Raw genomic sequence first — 7,794 nt, 5'->3', positions numbered from 1 at the left:
CGCGTCCCGTGTCCCCCCGCCCCGGGCGGGACCCCCGCCGTCCCGTCCCGAAGGCGCGGATTTCGCCCGCTGCGAGACGAAGACGCGTTAATCCGGCGCTGGCCCAGCGGTACCGCTGGCGGGCGGGTGCGGGGCGAGGCTCGGGGGGGAGGAGTGGGGCCTACCGTGTCCGCTGTCCCTCCCGGCTGGGAACGGCAAGGTGTGAGGGCTGTCTCTGTGACGTCCGCCACCAGCGTTCCACGAACTGGAGTCCCGCTCCGGCCCTCACTGGTTTCTTCGCACCAGCGGTTTCCTGATGTTGCTGTAAACGGATGAGAGGGAGCACAGGCACACTCACAAAAAGCATGTCAAGATGTTTTGAAACCGAGGCATCACTCGAGTCAGGAAGAGCAGTTTCCAAATGATCAAAACAAGTACAATAAGCCCTCGGACGTTCTCGAAATTAACGCCCTAAGTGTCACAAAGGCTTTGCCAAGCAAGACTGGTATTGGGCTTACAGTGCGTTTCCTACGCACATTAAGATTTCTTGTGCGATATACAGACAATTTATCCCCGACTAACGTACTTTAATCTTACATTGCTAGGCTTTAGCGTTATTAGGAGTTGCCCGGCTAATATCCCAGGCAACAGACTGAGAATGTATGCGCTTGTGCATTCTGGTTTTGAAGAAATGTTATATCCTTTTAAGTGTAAAATGCCAGCAAAATTCTATCCCTTTAAGGATAAAAGCCTAGCAAACACATTTCTCTATCAGGCCAACAGAGGCGGCCAAAATTCTTGAGCAGACAAGGCGAGTCATGTAAGAGATTTCCCTGTCCAAGCGAGCGAAGCCTGGCGATCCTTCAACATAAACTTCCTACAGGAAAGGCACGAACGCAACTACAGGTAGGCTCATTTGTCAAACAGGTTGGGGAAAACTATGACACCACTGAAAACACGGAGAGGGGGTTGCCTTCCAAATGAAGTCAAGTGCTGTCAGAAACTGGTTTCTCAGCATAGCCTTGGTCCATCCACAAGACACACTATGCACAATAGGTTTCCACAGAAATCCTAAACGCCACCATATCCTGATAAAAAATAGCAGAACTGAGGACAGGAGGAACCTCAGCTAGAGCCACTGTCGTGCTGCAAGTAAGAAGGTGAGGGCACGCTGCCAGCAGGAGCTAGTCTTTGGGTGGGGGGATCATCAAAAATGAGAGCGTATCTTGAGAGCAAAATCCTATGGACTTTGTGGCGATCCAGCCGTATGTCTCACAGTAGAGCCCTCTGGTGTCTTCAGCACTTCAGTGCAGAGGCTGTTTGAAATTCACACTTCCATTTGGTATAAGGCAGGCACCACCAGGACGGAACTCCTCGGGACAGTTATTTTTCTAACAAACTCCATTCACCTGACTCTGTCTCTACACTTTCACAAAGTGCCACAACTGCTTGCGCTGAGCACAGGTGACAGCAGGTCAAACTCAGGGAAAGTCCAAGTTTGGGAGGTTTTCTAGTAAACTGTTTGTTGGGCTTCACGGAGACACAAGGTGGGTGTCCAGGGAGGATGGAACAAGTGAACTGGGTGGTTCGTTCATCAGCCTTTGTAAAAAATGGTGCTTCATGTATTACATCATTTCTAGGCTACAGCATTAATCATGGATTGAGATGAACAAGAGAAATGAGAAGTGGACGGTTCTCTCAGGCTGCGCACAGACTCAGGCATTCATATTGCTGACTCAGAGCTCAGAGCCAGTTTGTACTTCAAAAGAGGGTGGTGGTGGTGGGGTGTTTTAATTCGGAAAGCAAAATATGGGGCCTTACAAGAGATTTTGTAGTCGTGACGAGATGTGGATCACCTCACACATGGCCATTTGATTCCTGGTCACGGTACCAGTTCGGAAGACATTGCGACACTTGGACACACCAAAGGCATGTCAGCAGCACCAGGCTGGTTTAAACTTTCGAAAGTGGCAGCAAGAGCTTTTGACTCATTTCTTCAGAAGACTAATTACCTTCTCGTTGAAAGGGCTGGAATTTCAAATCAGTACAGAATGGCCATACTGGATCTCCGGTGATCTTTTGGCACCTGAAGGATCTTGCCTGTCCAGGTGCGGGTATCCCGGCTGTTGCATCCCAAAGCCAGCTTCAGTGTGATTTGGAAGGACATCTGAAAGTTCTCCTGAGACAGGGTGACTTCGTTCTTGAAACCACCTGGGAAAAGTGGGGATCAAACAGCTCGGAGGGAAACGACGGGATCAAACAGTTTGGAGGGAAACACACCCCTGCAACATGTCCGGTGCCTGCATGGGGTGAGCTCTGGCGACAGTCCTCAGCTTTAATCCAGAAAGGGCACCACACCTCTCCTGCCCTGGGCTGAAAGGCAGGTGTCTGCAGCTGTACCCCACTCTGCAGGCCTTACAGCCAGGGTCATTTGCCTATTAGACAAAAACATCCACTGCAGAAAACAAAGTGCCTTTATATGTCAAAGGCTAGGGTGGGGGGGAACAATTTTCACCTTGTTGGAGACATGGACATCAATTTTCCTTACAGAGAATTCAGACAGGGCCTGATTAAGTACCATTCCAGGATGATAAGTACCAGCAAAAATTCTGAAAGAGGGGAAGTTGAACCACATTTTTAAAAGGTGCTTAGGGCAAATTTAAGTGAATGGGAAGTTGGCATTTGTATGGGGAGAGCAGTAAGTGCCGCAATTTGCAATTCTTTCCTTCCCCACCCAGTCAACTGCCCGCAAACGGCATCTTCTTGAGAGCTGTAGGGAAAAACATGACAGCAAACAGGCTGTGGGACAGAACAGGAATGTACCTAGGATCAGGCCACTCCGTGCAATTTCTGTATTCCAAATTCAATGTGCCCCACTGCAATAACAGCTCAGATCAAAAGCCGCATTTGCAGGATCTCCCAGTGGTATCTCCAACTGCTAGGAACAAGCAGCAAGCCTTATGAGGGCGTTGCTTATATTGCTGGGGAAGTTGGAGTGCTAATGTTTCTAATCACAGGGGGTTAATTTACAAAGCAATGCTGTAATCCTGTACCTGTAAAGCAGGCGTGAAATGCATGTCCCTGGCAGAGGAGCCTTTGGGGCTGCAGCATGTGTACAGTCTGCTGTGAAGACGTCCATCAAAGAAGGAACCAACCGAGTGCTGGTATCAGGTAGCATCATCCCTGCAGGGCCACTGGGCCACTGCTGCCAACTGTTTAGACAAGCAGGCTCAGGAGACGACTCTGGTGTTGCTCTTCGAACACGTACAACACCGAAAGGAGTTGGGATGAGTGATGCAATGAGGCCACCGGCTCACTAGCTGGAAGGGAGGCACTGGTGGTGCCTCCAGTGTGACTGGGAGGGAAGGACACACGGCGGCCGGATGCCACACCATCCCTTTTTTTACCAGATCAGCCCCATCCTGCTGCTTTCAGCATCTAGCTGCATTAGGACCCTCAGCAGGAGCTATTGCCTCAAAGAGAGGCAAGGTTCAGCAGCTCAGCTGCTCCTCTTGCAGACGCTAAGGAAAAGGGCTGCCTCTGAATTCCAGCCGGCTATTGCTTAGCCAGGGGCAGCCGCCCAGCTCTACGCCTCTGCTGTGCAAAAGCAGCAGCTCCTGCCTCCCACTGAGCTCAAAACCCTTCCCGACTTTCTTCCTGCAGTCCCCATGTGCTGAGAGCAGAGGTCTGCTAGAGACGTGTAGACTCGTGCCTCACATGGAGGGGAGCAATTACTTGGCATTTCTCAGAAGTCACTAACTGGGGATGGTCAGAGACACCACCAGCCAAAACTGAATCTCACCACATATAACAAAGCTGTGGAGCCCATGGCCATGGTACGGTTTGGAATCCAAGAGCATAAACAATTTCAGAAAGAGATCTGACAAATTCCTGGAGGCTAAGGCCACTGGTAAGTATTAATCACGATGATATACATACAATCTTCATCTCAGAAAGTTTCTCAACAGCTGTTTGCCAGAAATGGGGAGGTTATGCCAGGGGAAGGAGCACGTTGTAATCACTCAGTTCCTCATGGCCCTGTTGTTGGCGGCTGTGCGAGACGAGACACGGGACCAGAGCCCCCAGGGCAGTCCTTTGCTTTAAGCCCTTACTCCCACACCAGCCAAGGACATTACCACCAGTTTGCAAGCGCATCTTGGTTCAAAGGTCTGCACAGCCAACGCAGCAGTACTTACTGTCTTTACAAGATGTTGGATCTTGTCCTTCATTCTAAGGAAGGATCAACTGCAACCTCTACATGAATTCTGACAGGTTTTAATCTCTTCTTTTCTTAAAACCATCCATGATGAAGATTCTACAACTTCCCTGGATGCTCTGTTTCCGAGTCCAAGTAATCTTACTGCTTGAAACAGCCTTCCTAACATCTAAACTTCTCTTTGCTACAAATGTAAAGAATAAAAAGATGCTCCCAAACCTTTTTTAGTGGACTGGACTGGCATCTCTGTCTCATTTTATCTTTGGCATTACTAAAAGCGTATCTAGAGCCAAGCAGAATACATATACAGGTAGCCCCCAGCCAGCAGATGTAGGTGCTTCTCACAATTCGCTATACCACTCCAAAAAGCATAAGAGCGTTTGCATGCTTTCCATGCAGTGAGATAATACACACACACTACGTTTTGATCAGAACTAAAAGAAACAGGAATAGCAGGCTTCCCAGAGGACAAAGACAAGGAAAGACTCTGTTCAGCCAGTGGTAATTTCCATTCCCACCCAAGACACAACAAACCTGCATAAGGGATATATGCATGGGTATATGAGAAAACAATGTAAAGGTGAAATCTAAAGCGACAAATGTGCTTGAGATCAGTGGTGGCTGTCAGGTTAGCCAGCCCTTTACTCTTCACTTGGGAGGATGTCCGGCATAAAAATGGTTTAAGTTACTCTACCGTTTAAAGTAATTGCTTCTCTCTATCACCACTGAAATCCTCTTCCTACTTGGTGGTTCGGCAATGACGGTTTTGCCTCCTCAAGGAGCGGAGTGCTCAAAGAGTTGTTGGCTGTTTGCGGCGTCTCAGCCCCACAGTTAGGCAGCCACGCTTGCTGCATCCTGATGCTGCGAGGAGGTGACAAGCTGGGTCTGGCGCTCACTCGGCCCCCGGCGTGCCGCGCAGTGCGTCTGCTCTCTCCTGGTGGGGGGGGGTTGTACTTGTTAGTCCTTGTTTGCAATTTAAGAGTCAGTCTGGTTTTAAAAGAAAAGAATTATTTGGGGGCTTTAAATATGATTCTTCATGGTATTGTAGTCCACACATAGTTTTACATGCAATTTTATGTGGTACAGGTTCTACAGTATGACCTTTCCCTCTGGCAAACCTGCGAAGGGAAGGGTGGGAAAAGGACATGAGCCATGCTCTCCACTTTCCCCACTCATGGGGATTTCCTTTAAAAAGAGAGGGGGAAAAAAGGACTACAGAAGGTTATCTCAAAATCCATTCACACCTCTGCTTCTTGCCAGTACTTAAGGCTTACTTACATTTCTGCTATTAAAAAAGCATGATGTCAGTTAAGCCTATTCCCACATGGCGCTATTTGACAAGGAAGGAAAGTCCCAGGTAAAGACTTTCTCAATTTCCCTGTCTAATGCTTTTTTTTTTTTTTTTTTCTTTTTAAGGGGGCATTTGCAGACAAACGACCTTGCCATCCACGTGGGAGACCTCTTCCGTACCACAAGCTCCCAGCCCCACCATGCACACTGCCCCAGCCGAGGTCCTGCTCCCAGCATCTCCTGTAGCCTCCCTCGCTTTGCAGAGCTCACTGGGTACCACACCGACTCGTGGGTGGGTGGGCAGCGGAACGAGGAGCCCCCAGGCTGCAGGGTCAGCCAGAGCCATCCTAGCAGGGAGCAGCTCTTCCACCACCACCTTCCAGCCCACGTCCAGGAGAAAGGGCTTTGCATACAAGTTCCCAACCTCACTCCTTTCTCATTTAAGCAGGCAAGGATTTTTTCCCCTTCCCCCCGCAATAACTGGGGAAGGCATTAGTGAGCCGCTGGCCTACACAATTGCAAAGCATAATTAAGATAAGAGACTAATACAATTCCCTGATATTAAGTAAGAACATTCTATTTGTAGGCAAACCACTAGACAAGCACACAAAAGAAGTAATTTTAATATGAAGGGCTTTTTTTTCCTCCAATAATTCATCCCTTAAAAATAAGAAAACAAGAAAATAGACATTTTGGCACAAGATAACATTTAAGGAACTGAGCAGTCTTGTGCCGTTCCCTTTCCTTTGTCCTAGCACTTGCAACTTCATTTGCATGTTTTCCTCGCAGTTCCTTTCAAAAACTGATCAAAGCTCCATTTTTTTTTAACATTACAGCATTCTGTTCATTCCTTGACTGACCAGAAGTATTGCTGAAATGCCCATAAATAAATTAGCAAAAAAAAAAAACCCTTGCCTTAAACCTAATAAGAACTAACTCCAGAAAAACTCATATTGCTGTCAGCGCTTTTCTTTGCAGAGATATTACATCACTGTAGTCTACCAGGTTCAACAACAAACTATATCTTCATACATGGGAGACACAAGGGAGCATTCTTGCTAGAAGTTTATATTAAAAAAAAAAAAATTAAAGAAATTAAATTGTAAATAATACAAACCTCTTTTTTTTTTTTTTTAAGATTCACAGTAATTTTTTTCAGATTAACAGTAAAGAGCACCAGGCAATGAGAACTGACATTTCCCAACTCCATCAGGAGGTGTGTTTCATCACCTGTTTCGTCATCCCGTGGGGCCCCGACATGGCACAGCGCGGTCCAGCATAGGTACCCTGGTGACTCGGAAATGGAGGGTGCAGCAAGCTGGGAAAGGAAAGGCCAGCTATTCACTTTGGGGAATGTGGTTACACAAGGTTACGATCGGTTTAATAAAACTGAGGACTCACCCTGCGAGGGCGGTAGGCTCCATGCGGGAGCAGACATCTCCTGCAAACCCGCCGCAGCTTTTGAATTGAGTGACTGTGTTTTCAGGAATTAGAAAGTTATTACAGACCCCTGATTTCACACACGGTGAAGGTGTAAGCAAATGATAAAATATTTGGGGGAAATCTCTCCCCCTAATCAATCCATAATCCCCGCTTTCTCCACCCTCTCCTCCTCTTTCTCTGCCATTGCTCGGAGTAGACACACTATTTATGGTCTGCACAGGGATTATGCTTTACCCACTTTATGCAGCCAGCAACCTACTGGAGTTTCACGTACTTTAAGAAATATGAGCTACCAAACTGCCTCTTCCAATTTTTGTAATTTCAAGTATTTCTTGCATTTGTAGATGCCTAAAGGCTCGGGAAGCAAGCACTACAGAAGCAGGGGGAAGGGCTGGGAGCCATTTCTGCTTCACATTGCAAGCTCTCAAACGACCTGTATTTCATTTAGAAATCTGCCAAAGCACCTTTCCAAACAAGCAACTTTTTCTCTTTTCAGAGTCCCCTGTTGGATATCTTAATATACCTTGATGCCAGGCATACGCTGATGCCAGCTGCAAAGGGAAAATAACATTTCCAGTACCCTAAGCAGGGGCTGGGACATGCTCGCACTTGACAGCTGCTGGATGCTGAAGGAGGATGTAAATACAGGACAGGAGTCCAGCCTGGGCCTTGAAGGAGGTGTGGGTTAAGAACACAGACAGTTTTATCCTGTAGTTGCAAGGACTGTGGAAGGGAAAAGCTAATGACACGCTTAGCCCCTGCTCCTGTCTCCTGCGGACAGGGCTTGTCTGCAGGAAAGTGCCCATAAGTAGCCGTTCAGGGTATGCTGCCAACATAGGCATGAGCTGGTGGGGCCCAGTTGGTAA

This window comes from Haliaeetus leucocephalus, unplaced genomic scaffold (assembly GCF_000737465.1).
Source record: "Haliaeetus leucocephalus isolate CR32 unplaced genomic scaffold, Haliaeetus_leucocephalus-4.0 Scaffold101, whole genome shotgun sequence".
Classification (NCBI taxonomy): Eukaryota; Metazoa; Chordata; class Aves; order Accipitriformes; family Accipitridae; genus Haliaeetus; species Haliaeetus leucocephalus.
This window is presented reverse-complemented; position numbering follows the sequence as displayed.